This window comes from Capricornis sumatraensis, chromosome 18 (assembly GCF_032405125.1).
Source record: "Capricornis sumatraensis isolate serow.1 chromosome 18, serow.2, whole genome shotgun sequence".
Taxonomy (NCBI): Eukaryota; Metazoa; Chordata; class Mammalia; order Artiodactyla; family Bovidae; genus Capricornis; species Capricornis sumatraensis.
In genome coordinates, this window is record NC_091086.1 from 41449158 (window position 1) to 41467220 (window position 18063).

The 18063-nt window shown below is 38.7% G+C and overlaps 1 pseudogene; it reads right to left on the reverse strand.

Moving 5' to 3' along the window:
* Positions 1–5981: 5981 nt before the first annotated feature.
* Positions 5982–17835, reverse strand: LOC138094442 (probable inactive 1-aminocyclopropane-1-carboxylate synthase-like protein 2 pseudogene; annotated as a pseudogene).
* Positions 17836–18063: the final 228 nt, after the last annotated feature.

Sequence of the window (18063 nt, forward strand, 5' to 3'; positions counted from 1 at the left end):
TTCTCCTCAAAATGAAAAGGACACAATTTTTATAAATTCTGCACAAATTACTTTGGAATTAGTCTCAGTGGTTCTCAACTCTCTCTCTTTAGACTCAGCAGAAGCTCTGGTTTCATCCAAAGATTTAATCTCATTGGTTTGGGATACAGTCTGGATGTCAATATCTGTTAAAAGTTCAAAGCATGTATATGAATGTAATATGTATGCCAAGATTAAGAATCAGTGAGATATGGTAAAAACAACTTTATCACAAAGCATTTAATTCAATTTACCTCTAGAAACTCACCAACCTCAAATACATGTTGCCTATGTCACACCTGGCCAAATATTTGCTATTGAAAAATTGATGCTACTACAAATATTAAAGCATCCTTAAATGTATAACATTGCTTGAAAATTATTTCACAGAAGCATTATTTCATAACAATAATTCCTCCATTATTTCAGTGGTAGATAATGAGTTTATTCTGAAACTAGAAATATGATCCTCAGAGAGGTGTGGGAACTACGTATGCACAAATATACAAATAAATATTGCAAGGCAATTAAAATAATAATAAAGATTATGTTCATTGATAGCCATGAAATAATGCTAAGTCAAATTAAAAAATACATATTAAAGAATATTACATTAAAATGGTATTTTTATGTGAATAATATTTTGGTTATATATATTCTAGAGTGCTTGATCTTTAAAATTAGTATGCATGCTTTTAACAAAACAACAAAGAAAACATAATTTGAAAGCAAAGAAAAAGGACTAAAAGCAAGTGAAAGAGAAAAAAGAGATAAACTGGGCAAAAAGTTGTTTGTATTACTCTGGACATCAAAATTTTAGCAGGTCTTGAAAGATGAGTTTATAAAATCCTTGAGAAAAAATCGATTCCAATTTCCTAAATGTGTTTGTAACAAATTGCACAATTTCCTTGTCAGCAATAGTACTGATAAAATCTTCAGAGATTATTGAAACTCTTAAAAGAAATATTGTTTTACTTCAGTTCATTTCAGTTCAGTCGCTCCGTCATGTCCAGCTCTTTGTGACTCCATGGACTGCAGCATGCCAGGCCTTGCAGTCCATCACCAACTCCCGGAGCCTCCCCAAACCCATGTCCCTTGAGTCAGTGATGCCATCCAGCCATCTCATCCTCTTGTCTCCTTCTCCTCCTGCCCTCAATCTTTCCCAGCATCAGGGTCTTTTCCAGTGAGTCAGTTTTTCGCATCAGATGGCCAAAGTATTGGAGTTTCAGCTTCAGCATCAGTCCTTCCAATGAACATTCAGGACTTATTTCCTTTAGGATGGACTGGTTGGATCTCCTTGCAGTCCGAGGGACTCTCAAGAGTCTTCTCCAACACCACAGTTCAAAAGCATCAGTTCTTCAGCCATCAGCTTGCTTTATAGTTCAACTCTCACATCCATACGTGACTACTGCAAAAACCATAGCTTTTACTAGACGGACCTTTGGTGGCAAACTAATGTCTCTGCTTTTTAATATGCTGTCAAAGTTGGTCATAACTTTTCTTCCAAAGAGTAAGCGTCTTTTTATTTCATGGCTACAGTAACCATCTGCAGTGAGTTTGGAGCCCAAGAAAATAAAGTCTGACACTGGTTCCACTGTTTCCCCACCTATTTCCCATGAAGTGATGGGACCGGATGCCATGATCTTCGTTTTCTGAATGTTGAGCTTTAAGCCAACTTTTTACTCTCCTCTTTTATTTTAATCAAGAAGCTATTTAGTTCTTCTTCGCTTTCTGCCATAACGGTGGTGTCATCTGCATATCTGAGGTTATTGATATTTCTCCCAGCAATCTTGATTCCAGCTTGTGCTTCTTCCAGTCCAGCATTTCTCATGATGTACTCTGCATATAAGTTAAATAAGCAGGGCAATAATATACAGTCTTGACATGCTCCTTTTCCTATCTGGAACCAGTCTGTTGTTCCATGTCCACTTCTAACTGTTGCTTCCTGACCTGCATACAGGTTTCTCAAGAGGCAGGTTAGGTGGTCTGGTATTCCCATCTCTTGAAGAATTTTCCAGTTACTTGTGATCCACACAGTCAAAGGCTTTGGCCTAGTCATACCTACAATTTTATAGTTTCATTATTTACAATTGGAGATTCATAAATGATGTATTAGTTTACACTGTTTAGGTTTCCAAATGAAAAGCAATTAAAAAGTATTTTTTTAATTTAAGAGGGACTTTTTGGTGGCTCAGCAGTAAAGAATCCACCTGCCAATGCAGGAGACATGCTTTTGATCCCTAGACTGAGAAGATCCCCTGGAGAAAGAAATGACAACCCACTCCAGTATCCTTGCCTGGAGTGTCCCACGTGGGGTCTCAAAGAGTTGTGACAATTTACCACACTTGGAAAAAACCTAGACCATTCTTCTATGACATTTTCTCATTCATTTAAGTATTTACTCAATATCAGATAACTATATATAAATAAATTATAATGTATGTTTCTATCACTTCCCTATTTTGTTCTTCAGATGAGAGGATGCAACTTAGAGAGCTTTTTTCTTTCAAAATTGTAAACATATGGATCTTTCCTCAAATAACCTTTATATCATATTTTAATATCTATGAGGCTCCACACTAGATATAAATGGGATAAAAGGTGCTATCTTCAAGTCTCTAGGAATCTGAAATGCACCATAGAAATGACAAAACACACACACAGAAATGTAAAGTCTAATGTGCAGATACAACTTCATACACGGAACTGACAAGCAGAATTTTGGAACTAGACCTTGAAGATCCAGCCAATTTCAATAGTCAGAGGTTGCATAAGGAAAATCATTCTAGTAGCAGATCCATGAGAAGTAACTTGGGGTCTGATGAAGACTGTTGGGCTAATGTGAAGTATTCATGTAAGATTATTAAAGTTGGAAAAGGTTGAAAAAAATTAGTGGGGAGCCTTGGTTACTCAGTCAAGAGTCTGAATTTTGTTCACTGAAATTTGAGGAAACGTCAGGTTTAGATAGGGAACTCTAATGACCTGGCCATTCTGTATATTTTCTGTCTTTATCTCTTACCAGATTTCCTCTGTTCCAGCCACACTAGAAAAGTGAAGTCACTCAGTCATGTTCAACTCTGCAACCCTGTGGACTGTAGCCCACCAGGCTCCTCTGTCCATGGGATTCTCCAGGCAAGAATACTGGAGTGGGTTGCCATTTCTGGCTCTTCAAATATATCCAAGTTCTCCTGCCTTACGGCCTTTGCACTTGCTGTTTAGGGCATCATTACCGTTGTGTTTTCTCCTGGGATCTTTTCTTAGCAGGATCCTTTACTTCACTGTTGTGCCTATTCACCATGCTCCTCAAACAAGGATGGATCAAAAATAACACTTTCCATACCAGCATTCTATACTTTTATGATTTTCTTTGGTTTTCTTCTTAACATTCATATTTCCTTCTCAGACAGGACACATACATTTTGCTGTTGTTTTACTTATCTGTCTCCCCTACTAGAAGGTGAAAAAGAAACTCATGCAGCGTGAACAGCACAACTCTACCTGTCATGTTTACTTCAGAGCCTGGAACGTAGGTGAAAAGTAAGAATATTCAACATGCATTATTTAAAGAATTAATAACATTTTAACTAAGTAATTAAATAATCAAAGGAGAACTTCAGGAACATTGGTATGAATATGGGAATCTGTGACAATAATCTAGAAAAGAGGTAATAATTGACCAAGAATAAGCACCATGGGGATAAAGTGAAAGTGAAGTCGCTCAGTCATGTCTGACTCTTTGTGACCCTGTGGACTGTAGCCCACCAGACTCCTCTGTCCATGGGATTCTCCAGGCAAGAATATTGGAGTGGGTTCCCATTTCCTTCCAGGGGGATAAGGAGAAAAGAAATGGATGTAAAGCTTGATTTTCCTCCCTGGACTCAGAATCCTTATCTGTAAAGCAAGGATTGTTGAACTAAAATTATGAATACAATTTTTCAGTATAGTAAAAATAATGCCTCCTTCAGGGCCAAATTTTAGGCAGGCTTACTGGCCATTACGAAAGAATCAGGTTCCCTAAATGTGGGTTCCCTCTCTTGCAACCCACCCCATTGCACATGCTGGCACCCCTTGGTCCTCCTCACTTTGCCCTGTAGGAAGCAAGGCTTGGGGAACTAAGCAAAAATTAATACTCTGATTACTGCTATTACTGTGGTTAGTAAGTTGTCATTTGTCTGTAATCCAAGCTTCTCATGCCTTCTGTCAACATCCATGGAATCTATGAGTTTGCAAGTAGGGTAAAACCTCAAGTCCCCCAGGTGGCACAGTGGTAAATAATCTGCTTGTCGATGCAGGAAATGCAAGAGATATGGGTTCAACTCCAGGGTTGGGTAGACCCCATGGAGAAGTAAATGGCCACCCACTCCAATATTCTTGCAGGGAAAATTACATGAATAGAGGAACCTGGTGGGCTACAGTCCATGGGGTCATGAAGAGCTGGAGACAACTGAACATGGGCACAGAACAAAACACCACAGTAAAGCCTCAGAGTCATCAACGTTCTTGGTAGGTGCAAAATTCATTTTATAGACGTCAGTTATTTCAGTATACAAACAATTAGAAGACGAATTAATTAACAAGACATTTAAAATAACATGAAAAGCATAACAGAGTGATAAATTTAGCAAAATATGTGTAAGACTTTTATGCCAAAAACTAGTGAAGCCTTATTGAGAGAAATCAAAGACCTAAAGAATGGAGGGAGATTCCATACTTGTAGATGTGACAATTTTCTCCCCTACTCCCAACTCTATTATCTGAATCTGTGGAACAGGAGACAGAAACAGTCTATATCTTCCATGGAAGGTATCATCCCTCCCATCTTAGGGACAGCATCCTGATAAGACTGTCTATTAGCTGCTATTTCAGAGGCCCTAAGAAGAGCATGTCTGGTCACAGTAGCTCCCTCATCTTTCCAATGAATTCCTTTTCTCTTTTTATTAGCTGTAGTCAGTTTCTAAAGAACACTATCTGGTATTTAAAAAAAAAAGCTTAAGAATCAGGATTTGTTGGTACACTTCTTTTTTTAATTTTTTATAAAAGAACATTATTACTGAAGAACAAGAACCCCCAAACCTAGACCCAAAAGGGAGAATGAGCACAAGCCCAAATGACTGACCAAAGCCACCAGGTATTTCTAAAAGCCCTATTATCATCTATAACATGGTGGTGGTCCCTGTCCAACTCATTTCATAGCAGCAGTGTTCACACTAAATCTCAGATATGCAAAAGTTTTGCAAAGAAACTCAAGTGGTATGATTAAAACAGCTGAAAACACCAGAGATGGAAATGAAAGACCCCAGGCTTGTCCCAAGAGATTCATTTTGAAAAAGAAGAAATAGGAACTTCTGGAATTCTGCCTCCACCCTGCCATTCAATCACTCATGGGCAAGGACAGTGTGATCTTGTCAGGATCCTATGGGACAGTGCCTCTAATGCCTGGAATATGTTCCATCAGTTAGGGGTCATTTTTTCCCTTCCTTTCTGGCCTGCCCCTGACAGTATTCATCACATATAACCTCCCTTAGAATTTTAAAAAGGACAAAAATTAATCTAACTTCCAAAGGTGATTATGAAAAATATTGACTGGAAAAAGAACAGGCCTGGAATTCAAAAGAATATGGAATTTAGAAGACATCAAAGACAAAAATAAATCCAACTAAACAGGACCCAGGGAGTTCCTTTTATTCCCGTAGGCTTTCCCATTCCAACCCCATAAAAAATGTTTTGCACATGCAATGGCTAGCAAATAATGAAAGGATGCAAAGCTTCCAAAAACGAAAGATGCTCAGTTGAAGGAGGTTGATGACTGAGTCACGTGAGCCCCTTCCTGGAGGAGCCCATTGTTTGCTCGGCCGCAGCACCAGTTCAGCTCAGTGCCCCAGTTTTCTAGACCAGAGGCTGATAACAAGCCTCCCTGAGCATGTGATTGGCTGGAGTGACTGACTGGGAGGAAGAGAGCTTACTCACTCCCTCTGCACATCCTCCAGCCGCTTCACTATCAAATCCTGCTTCTGCTCCATAGAAGCACCTGATAGAACTGTTGCATTGTTGTGTTTTAACAGATGAGTTTATCCACCATGATTAGGTAGAAAATTCTAGTCACCTTATACTTGTAGGTTTCACCATGGGACATCAGCTTGCTGTTCAGGAAACAGCAATGGAGGAGCAGCTCTTCCTCACATGCATACAGGTCCAGGATGTGTTCCAAGTTGACTCAGACATAGAGGCCAGAGCCACAGTTGAGAAAGGGGATCTTCAAAACCTTCACTTGTTGATAACGCACCTGTGAGAGTTAGTGAGCAGATACAATTTTTCAATCTGTTTTCTGTCCTGGAGCAGCCAACATGGCTTGTCCTGGGTGATGCCAGAAATGCTGCAAAGCTCATAGCAGAGCCCCACCTCCTTGTTGTGGGTATACAGAGCACCTAAGCCAAAGCAAGAGATGCTGAAATCCTTATTGGTACTGACTGATTGATCACATGGGTGTTGTTGAGGTCAGACAAACTTTCCATGCCCAGAACATTTTCATGTTCATCCAACACAGACAGCATGTAAATTTCATCTATGATGACATGTAGGTTGTATCTCTTGGCAAATTCCAGGTATTCCTTCAGTGAGTCTGGGAGTAGAAGTCATCCAGAGGATTCTGAGGATTAATTATGCTTATTCTCCATAAGCATAGCCTCAAGCAGAGCTTTCTCCAACTTGTACAAAATGAGCTGGAAAGCATGGATATTCACATCAGTGGACAAGCATCAGCTCAACTTTCACACACAGCTGGAAACTGAAGAGGAAACCACCATAGAAGGGAGTGAGGAGTCAGAAAGGCCTTAATTGGATCACACAAAACACTGGCCAGCATGGAAAAGACAGAGCAACAACCATTTAGAAAAACCAAGTTTTCTGCATCACGGTGGGCACCTTCCTTGCAGTAGTAGGTCAGGAATGGGGTCACTTCTTCCTCAGAGATGATTGCCCTTTCTAATTGGGATCTTGCAGTAGGATCTCCTCAGTGCAGTTCACATCACTCTGACTTAAGATTTCAGTCATCAGATCAGTACACAACTTATGCTTATCAGTACCAGGGTTAATGAAGCCCAAAGTATTCTTGTCTTCCTGGTATTTGTCTCCATGGCAGCTCTTGTCATCCTAGAAGCTGGAGTGGTACAAGGCAGAGATATCAATCTTATGGTTGCATAGGTCAAGGCTGACAAATGAAGCTTCAAAATCTCTCAGTTGATGAACTAGGAGGCTGGGCTACCTGGATGATGGTCTCACTGCCCAACTCTGACATCACTCCTAGAGTCCTGGGAAGGGCAACACAGTTTGTTGGAGCTCCAGGCCACCCATGGCCCCAGATTGTAGGAGGTAGACCAGTTGACAGATTAAGTGGTCCAAGAGAGATTCCTGCTCCTGACTGGCCTGATTGTTCCTTTGCTCTTCCAGTGTCGGGTTCTGATTGCAAATGCTTGGGTATCAGCTGTATGTTATGCTCTTCAATGATCTACTGTAAATGCACCATCATCTCCATCAGCTGGCTATGAATGCTCTGGTTTCTGAGACCCTGGCCTCTCATTGGGCCACAAGGCATGTGGAAAGTGTCTGATCAGTGATTCATGCTCTGGGTATTTGCATTGGCCTCTGCAGGCTGGCTTGAACTTTTGCCTCTGTTTTCATTCATCTTTCTCTGGTCTAAGATCCTCATGCCTGATGAAATTATCCTGGACCATCAGGGCTTAGAGATCTCTCCAACACACTCATCTCACTAAGCTTGATTATCAATCTTTTTAATTATAATATGTAGGTATTTCATTGTAGTTTTTTGATTGGCATTTCCCTACTGACTAATGATGTTGTATATTTTCTCATGTGCACACTGGCCATTTGTATATTTTCTTAGGATAAAGGTCTATTAAATATCCTTTGCCCACTTTTTAATTGAGTTATCTGTCCTTATAGTATTGGGTTGTCAGTGTTCTTTATATATTCTGAATACGGAATATGATTTGCAAATATCTTCTCCCATTCTGTAGGTTGTTTTTTTATTTTCTTGATTATATCATTTGCAGGACAAACTTTTTAATTTTGGTGAAGTCCAACTTAGCTGTTATTTTCTTTTATATCTTTGCTTTTGGTGTGATATCAAAGAAACCACTGTCTAAAATTAATGTCATGAAGGTTTACTCCTGTTATCTTCTAAGAGTTTTCTAGATGTAGTTCCTATGTTTAAGTCTATGAATATTTTGAGTTCATTTTTGTATATGGTGTGAGGTAGATTCCTCAATTTCACTCTTTCACATGTGAATATTTCATTGTCCCAGTGTCATTTGTTAAAAAGATTGTTCTTTCTTCCAGTGAATTATCTTAGTACATTTGTTAAAAATAAATGTGTCATTAATGTAATAGTTTACTTCTGGACTCTTAAATCTATTCCATTGATCTATATATCTACCCTTATGCCAGTACCACACTGTCTTGATTACTGTAGCTTTGTAATAAGTTTTCAAACCAGAAAGTATGAGTACTTTAACTTTGCTCTTTTTCAAGATTATTTTTTGCCACTTTCAGTTCATATCCATTACTTTAAGCTACCGAGAACACATTCTTCCAATTTGCTTGGTTTTAGACTTCTTTTAAATCCTTCCTCAAATGCCAGACCATTCTGCCCCTTTGTTTGCAAGCGTGTTGCCACCTCTCCAAATTTTCACTTATGGTAGCCAACAATGAGTGCAAAGAGTAGCTGGAAATCAAGGTCAGGATGGAAAATATGGACTTTTAAAACTAAATGACAGATTTAGGTCACCAGAAAGTCTTTGAATAGGATGTTGTGGGAACAAAGTGGCTGTCATGGTGAAAAAAAATTAGATCATAAATTTTAGAATAAATTCCCAAAACAGGTCTCATGTTTTCCTCTTCTTTATGTGGACTGAGAAGATTGTATTGACTAAGTTAGTTCATTTTCTCAGATTCCTCCAAAATGAAATAAAGCTGTGCTGATTCTCATGTTCTTATTGCAGACCCTGCCTGTTGGCCTTTTGTAGTTAGTGTTCTTGATATTTGTTATATCTGTTAGAAATTAAGCACTGCATTCCTTAATTATGCTCAAGGGAAAAAAGTTACCATTTAGAGATGCACATATAATAAGAGGGTTAAAATAAACATGTCCACATATGAGGGTTTCTGAGAACACATGTCCATGTTTCATCACTTTACGTAGTCACATCAGACCCTGTTGTTTGGCTAAAGAAAGTTATTGCTCTCATTTTACAGAAGCATAACTGAAGTGCCAAGAGGTAAATTGAATTGCTTAGATGATTGAGCATGGCAGGGACAAAGCCAGTATGAAAGTGCAATGTATCAGCCTCCTGGGGATGCTGTTAAGGGTTAAAATGTGTCCTCCAAAAGAATATGTTGAAGTCATAAGCCCTGGTACCAATGACCTTATCTAGAAAAGGGTCTTAGTAGATGTTAAGTTGAAATCATTAGAATGAGCAAACATGACTGGTATCACTATGAGACGAGGAATGTCGTGTGACAACAGAGACAAAGACTGAAGCAATGACACTGCAAGCCAAAGAATGCCAAGGATTGATGGCATTCAGAAACTAGGAAGAGTCATGGAAAGATTTTTTTTCCCCTATAGATTTCAGAAGGAGTCTGTCCCTGCCACCATCTGGATTTTGAACTTCTAACCTGTAGAAATTTGAGACAGCAAATTTCTGTTGTTTGATACCATCTAGTTTTAAATACTTTGTTATGGCATACCTAGCAAATTGATGCAGACAGTATTCATTCCTTGACACAGCGCTTTATTTTTAAAATATTTTTTATGTGAACCATTTTTTAAAGTCTTTATTGATTTTTTTTTTTTTTACAATATTGCTTGTTTTATGTTTCGGCCACAAGGTATGTGGGATCCTACCTCACCAACCAAGGATCGAACCCACACCCCTTTCACTGAAAGGGGAAGTCTTAACCACCGGACCACCAGGGAAGTCTTGACATAGCGCTTTATAACAGAAAATCAGCCTTCTCAGAGCACCAGAGGGTGCTTCACAATTTAAGAACCGTTCCCTACTATTTAAACACAATTCCCCTGCCCTAGGACTTCCCTGGTGGCTCAGATGGTAAAGCATCTGTCTACAATGCAGGAGACCTGGGTTCGATCCCTGCGTTGGGAAGATCCCCTGAAGAAGGAAATGGAAATCAACCCCAGTACTATTGCCTGGAGAATCCCATGGACAGAGGAGCCTGGTAGGCGACAGTCCATGGGGTCTCAAAGAGTCAGACATGACTGAATGACTTCACTTTCATTTTCAGGACAAATTCAGTCTTGGACAATGACCCTGGTATAAAGTATTCTTCCCCTGATTGAATATTATCAGTGAAGAAAAGCTTCCTATTTCATGATTCAGAAGAATAGCCCCCCTGACCCCTTCTGCACAGCTCTGGTTGTTTAAAGGTTCTTCCTCATAAACTAATTTGCCTTCCTCTCATATCTATCCATTAATACTAGCTCTGACTTCTGAAGGCACTTGGGATGACCCTAATTCCTCTTTTTTATGCTAGGATTTTAAACATGTCCCTCACATCTTTTCTCCTAAGAATTTCAACTATTCCTCATCGATCATGCTCCTAAAACCACTAACCATCCCTACTGGCCGGAAGTGAATCAATGTCCCTCTAAGTGTAGCATCAAGAACTGAACAGCAGATTTTCAGTGTCAACTCCTTACAACAGATGAAGCAGAGCCAGTTCTTCTGCTGTATAGACAATTATTCTGATACAGGAAAATATCACTAGTATAGTCCAAACTGCCTTTCAATGAGGTAAATCTAGACAAATGAAAGGACACTTTATTCCTGTTACCATCTTCATAGATTAGGGTTGGTGGAGGGGACAAATTTTGGAGTCCATCAACTTTTCCATGTGAAGATAGGGTTTCCTAAAAACTGTAGGGGCGTGAGATGAGTGTCTACTCTATGAAATAAAAACCCAAAGTGAGATAGCCAGTTAGAAAGAAGGGCCAAATAAAACAACATCAAGTTGAATATGGATGAATAAGAAACCATCACTTGGAATTTTAAAATTTAAACTTGCTATAGACTGAATTTGGTCCCCTGCCAAAAATATTAGATGTTGAAGCCCTAGCCACCATCCCATCCAATATAATCATATTTGGTGATAAGGCTTTTCAGTTCAGTCCAGTTCAGTTCCGTCACTCAGTCGTGTCCAACTCTTTGCGACCCCATGAATCGCAGCACGCCAGGCCTCCCTGTCCAGCACCATCTCCCAGAGTTCACTCAAACTCACGTCCATCGAGTCCGTGATGCCATCCAGCCATCTCATCCTCTGTTGTCCCCCTTTTCTTCCTGCCCCCAATCCCTCCCAGCATCAGAGTTTTTTTCCAATGAGTTAACTCTTCGCATGAGGTGGCCAAAGCACTGGAGTTTCAGCGTTAGCAACATTCCTTCCAAGGAACACCCAGGGCTGATCTCCTTTAGTAGACTGGTTGGATCTCCTTGCAGTCCAAGGGACTCTCAAGAGTCTTCTCCAACACCACAGTTCAAAATCATCAATTCTTTGGCACTCAGCTTTCTTCACAGTCCTACTCTCACATCCACACATGACCACTGGAAAAACCATAGCCTTGACTAGATGGACCTTTCTTTGCAAAGTAATGTCTCTGCTTTTCAATATGCTACCTAGGTTGGTCATAACTTTCCTTCCAAGGAGTAAGCGTCTTTTAACTTCATGGCTACAGTCACCATCTGCAGTGGTTTTGGAGCCCCCCAAAAATAAAGTCTGACACTGTTTCCACTGTTTCCCCATCTATTTCCCATGAAGTGATGGGACCAGATGCAATGATCTTCGTTTTCTGAATGTTGAGCTTTAAGCCAACTTTTTGCTCTCCTCCTTCACTTTCATCAAGAGGCTTTTTAGTTCCTCTTCACTTTCTGCCATAAGGGTGGTGTCATCTACATATCTGAGGTTATTGATATTTCTCCTGGCAATCTTGATTCCAGCTTGTGCTTCTTCCAGCCCAGGGTTTCTCATGATGTACTCTGCATGTAAGTTAAAGAAGCAGGGTGACAATATACAGCCTTGACGTACTCCTTTTCCTATTTGGAACCAGTCTGTTGTTCCATGTCCAGTTCTAACTGTTGCTTCCTGACCTGCATACAGGTTTCTCAAGAGGCAGGTCAGGTGGTCTGGTATTCCCATCTCTTGATGAATTTTCCACAGTTACTTATGATCCACATAGTCAAAGGCTTTGGCATAGTCAATAAAACAAAAATAGATGTTTTTCTGAAACTCTTGCTTTTTCGATGATCCAGCGGATGTTGGCAATTTGATCTCTGGTTCCTCTGCCTTTTCTAAAACCAGCTTGAACATCTGGAAGTTCACCGTTCATGCATTGCTGAAGCCTGGCTTGGAGAATTTTGAGCATTACTTTACTAGTGTGTGAGATGAGTGCAATTGTGTGGTAGTTTGAGCATTCTTTGACATTGCCTTTCTTTGAGATTGGAATGAAAACTGACCTTTTCCAGTCCTGCGGCCACTGCTGAGTTTTCCAAATTTGCTGGCATATTGAGTGCAGCACTTTCACAGCATCATCTTTCAGGATTTGAAACAGCTCAACTGGAATTCCATCACCTCCACTAGCTTTGTTCGTAGTGATGCTTCCTAAGGCCCACTTGACTTCACATTCCAGGATGTCTGGCTCTAGGTGAGTGATCACACCATCATGATTATCTTGGTCATGAAGATGTTTTTTGTACAGTTCTTCTGTGTATTCTTGCCACCTCTTCTTAATATCTTCTGCTTCTGTTAGGTCCATACCATTTCTGTCCTTTATCGAGCCCATCTTTGCATGAAATGTTCCCTTGGTATCTCTAATTTTCTTGAAGAGATCTCTAGTCTCTCCCATTCTGTTGTTTTCCTCTATTTTTTTGCATTGATCGCTGAGGAAGGCTTTCTGATCTCTTCTTGCTATTCTTTGGAACTCTGCAATCAGATTTTTATATCTTTCCTTTTCTCCTTTGCTTTTTGCTTCTCTTCTTTTCACAGCTATTTGTAAGGCCTCCCCAGACAGCCATTTTGCCTTTTTGCATTTCTTTTCCATGGGAATGGTCCTGATCCCTGTCTCCTGTACAATGACATGAACCTCAATCCATAGTTCATCAGGCACTCTCAGATCTAGTCCCTTAAATCTATTTCTCACTTCCACTGTATAATCATAAGGGATTTGATTTAGGTCACACCTGAATGGTCTAGTGGTTTTCCCTACTTTCTTCAATTTAAGTCTGAGTTTGGCAATAAGAAGCTCATGATCTGAGCCACAGTCAGCTCTCGGTCTTGTTTTAGCTGACTGTATAGAGCTTCTCCATCTTTGGCTGCAAAGAATATAATCAATCTAATTTCGGTGTTGACCATCTGGTGCTGTCCATGTGTAGAGTCTTCTCTTGTGTTGTTAGAAGAGGGTATTTGCTATGACCAGTGCATTCTCTTGGCAAAACTCTATTAGCCTTTGCCCTGCTTCATTCCATAAGGCTTTTAGGGGGTAATTACGATTGAATGAGTCATGAGGATTAGATCTTAATAGGATAGAATTGATGACTTTGTAAAAAGAAGAAAAGTACCCCTCTCTACTTCTACCTCTCTGTTTTCCCATCTGTATGTACAAAGGAAAGACCATATGATGATATAGCAAGAAGGTGGCCATCTATAAAGCAGGAAGAGAGTTTTCATCAGGAACCAAGTTAACCAACACCTTAATCCTAGACATTTCAGCCTCTAGATCTGTGAGAATTAAATTTCTGTTATTTAAAGCCATCTAGACTATGGTACCTTGCTGTGTATGGCATCCTGACATAAGACAATATTAATACAAAATGGAGAAGATGAATAGCAAATGTGGCAAAGACTCAATATGAATTGCAAAGGTGTTAAAGCGATTCCAAAAGACAATGTAGCCAAAGATTGTCCTAATACAGGTGTAACCCAAATGTGCATTTGGTACTTGTCTTTGTTAGATTTAAATGAAGTGTATTGAACTCTTGACTTCTAAGCTGCTGATGTCTAAATGCTTCCCTGGACTTCTGCACATTTCTAAAGCTGGTGAGCTCGTGTTCCTACAACCTTCTCAGTGCCCTAGCTTCTGCATTCACGTCAGCCTCAACTTTTCCTTGAGAAAGTCAACAATTTCCAGCCTTTTAGTGCCACATCTCAAAGTTCACAAGCAGGGCCAGCTTCATGAGAGTGTAACCACTGCAGTCATCTGTGGTTCTGCATTCAGATGGGCCTGAGTTTAGTCCCCTGTTGTAACTGTCTTGAAATTTTTAATCATAAAATATTTTATGCAAAATACAAAACTAGCAAATGCATTCAAAAAATATTTCCCTTCTTTCTAAAGCATAGTGCTTCATGATTTTTAATCATTCATGGATTCTGCAAAAATCAGAAAAGAATCAATTTGAGCAGCTGGGGAAAGGAGCATTACCGCTTACTAATATTACCTGGGCAAAGATTTTGAACATCTATAAACAACAACATCCTCATTACTTATGGAAGTTGAAAGAATAAAATAAAATATTTTATGTAAAACACAAAACTCGCAAATGCATCCAAATAACATCATTTACCTTCTTCCTAAAGCATAGTATTTCCTTGGCTGTTACCTCCAACTCCTGAGATCAAATCAAATAACAAATATAAAATATGTTTCTAGAATTATATTTCTCCATGATAATTCTGACATTGGGCTGTGGAGCACTGTATTAGAAATTCTCTTTGTTACATGTTAACCAAATACTTCATTTAAAAAAACTCATTTAACAAGTAGCATGTGGGTTTACTTCAGTCATGGCTCAAATATTTCATGGCAAGATGTTGCCTACCCAAGAAAAGCACAAGGAAGAAAGCCTTGGGGAACAGTAACAATTAAAACAAAAATAGAAAAACCCCGTTCAGCTTCCAGTGAAAGCAAGAAGTGGGTTGTATATAGGAAATAACCAAAATGTTAGCTTGGAAGACAATTAATGTACTTATATCAAATTACAATCCACTAAATTAATGCAGTTAAAATCAAAATATAGTTATTAAATGTTACAAGAGGTAAAAATATTTAAAATATTTGTGTATAGGTTTACCATTTTGTCATAGCTAATCAAATAACTACAAAGAATGCTAAATGCAGAAAGGTTAGAAAAAAGCAAGAGGAATTATTAAAGTTTTAGAAGCAATAACTATGAGGGAAAGTTTCACATAAAATTTATGCAATCTGGTTAAAAGGAAAAGACAGCTAAGCATTTATTAATAATTGCTTACAAATATGCAAATATATGTATACATAAAAAAATTCTTGCCATTCCTTTACTTTCCTCAAAATGTTAATAAAAGGATCTAATCAATGACAAAACCTTAAGCATAATAGTTTTTAAGCACCTGGGACATGCTGTGAAATTAGGCTTCCAGTGAGTCTTTTTAAAAATGAGAAACTAATTTGCTTCCTAGTGTTTATGCTTTTCTACCTACAAGTCATGAGCTTGACTAATGATGACTACCAATACATTATATTCTCAAAACTAAAATCCTCTGGGAAAAAATGAACTACTCTTTTAAAATAATTACATATAATCTGATCACTTATGTAACAAAATAGATAAAATGACATCTTCTTGTCAGTCCCTAGTAGAATTCTTTGATGGAGGGACACCCATTAGTTAAAACAATCAGTAGTAATCTTGGCAGTGGAGGGGATGGGGGGTGGTGAGGGGCATTGCCATGCATGCAGTGACAAAGGGAGATAGGAATTTGTGTGTTGCTTCTGAGAAAGGATAAAGATGGGTGGATGGGGCAATGACAGCCTTGGCACCAACAGGAAATCCAACTGTGCATGCCTGCCCTTAATACATCACATCATCAGTACAGCTAAAATCTGATAGTGGAATTTTATTCAGCCTTAAAAAAGAGGAAAATCCTATCATTTGCAATGACATGGATAAACCTGAAGACTGTTATAGTAAGTGAAACAAGACAGATAGAAAAAAGCAAATACCCCAGGCCATCAATTGAGGAATCTAAAAAAATAGTGTGAACTCATTGAAACAGAAGAGTGACTGCCAGGAGTTAGGAGGGGTGGGGGAAATAGGGCGAGGTTGATAAAAAGTACAAACTCTAAGCTATAAGGTGAAAAAGCTCTGAGGATCTAATGTAAAATATGACAACTATAGTTAATAACTGTTTCTGTAAAACTGAAATTTGCTAAGAGGGTAGAACTTAAACGTTCTCACAAACCACAAATAAGATAAATATGAGATTATGGATGGATTAACTAACCTAATGGGATTATATGTATATCAAATCATAGCATTGTACATTTCAAATGTTTTACAATTTTATTTGTCTGTTATACTAAAGTAAAAAAGAGAGGAAAATGCTTTCTTGGATTGGAGTAAATGGATGTCTTAAGAAAACAGTTGAAAGAAGCTAAGATTTGTAATTAAGGTGCTATGAGGACTGACATATCCAGTGATAGACCAAGTGTAGAGCTGTGGATGGTTAGAGAGGCATAATCGAAGACAGGACAGGGGATTGTCTGTAGATTTAAAGATACTACTAAAGTCAACTAAATGTCTGTCTGTTTTGGCTAGCAATTCTAAACAACGTAAGAGATACAATACTCTTTCTTAGGGGAAAAATGGTTTTTATTGCTCTAAGTTCTAAATTTAAAAAATTGTCCTTTTTATTGTTGAATAAGGAAGGTAAAAATTGACACATTTGTATTGCTTATCTTTTTAATGAGTATTGTGTTTTCAAAAGTGAAAGTCGCTCAGTCGTGTCCGACTCTTTGCGACCCCATGTTTTACACAATTTGAAGAAATTCCAATTTAACATCAGCTCCCAAATATGCATACTTGGTGTCATATATTCATTTCAAGACTAAGAAATGAATACCTGTTTCTTTAATTTTACAATCACTGTGGTGTCATTGTTCATTTCAAATTTCTTTTTAATTGAAATAAAGTTTATGTACAATCAGTTCAGTTCAGTTCAGTCACTCAGTCATGTCCAACTCTTTGCGACCTCATGGACTGCAGCATGCCAGGCCTCCCTGTCCATCACAAACTCCTGGGGTGTACTCAAATTCATGTCCATTGAGTTGGTGATGCCATCCAACCATCTCATCCTCTGTCGTCCCCTTCTCCTCCTGCCTTCAATCTTTCCCAGCATCAGGGTCTTTTCAGATGAGTCAGCTCTTCACATCAGGTGGCCAAAGTATTGGAATTTCACCTTCAACATCAGTCATTTCAATGAACACTCTGGACTGATCTCCTTTAGGATGGACTGGTTGGATCTCCTTGCAGTCCAAGGGACTCTCAAGAGTCTTCTCCAATACCACAGTTCAAAAGCTTCAGGGCTCACCTCTCTTTATAGTCCAACTCTCACATCCATACATGACTACTGCAAAAACCATAGCCTTGACTAGATGGACCTTTGTTGGCAAAATAATGTCTCTGCTTTTTAATATGCTATCTAGGCTGGTCATAACTTTCCTGCCAAGGAGTAAGCATCTTTTAATTTCATGGCTGCAGTCACCATCTGCAGTGATTTTGGAGATCCCCCAAAATATTACATACAATATTATGTTAAATTCATGCATACAGCATAGTGATTAAACATACAAAGTTATTCCAGTATTACTGGCCATAATGCTAATGCTGTATATTACTTCACCATGACATTTATTTTATGACTAGATGTTTGTACTGCTTAATTCTACTCACCTATTTTGCCCATATCCACACCCTCCATGCTCTGGCAACCACCTGTATTTCCTCTGTGTCTATGAATCTCTTTTCATTTTTCTTTATTTATCCATTTGTTTTCTGTATTAGAGTCTATATATAAGTGGTAAAATATAGTAATTGGTCTTTCTTTGTGTGACTTAGCATAAAGCCCCTTCTGCCATCCATGTTGTTGTAAATTCCATTTTTATGACTGAGTAATATTCCACTATATATATACATCACATCTTCTTTA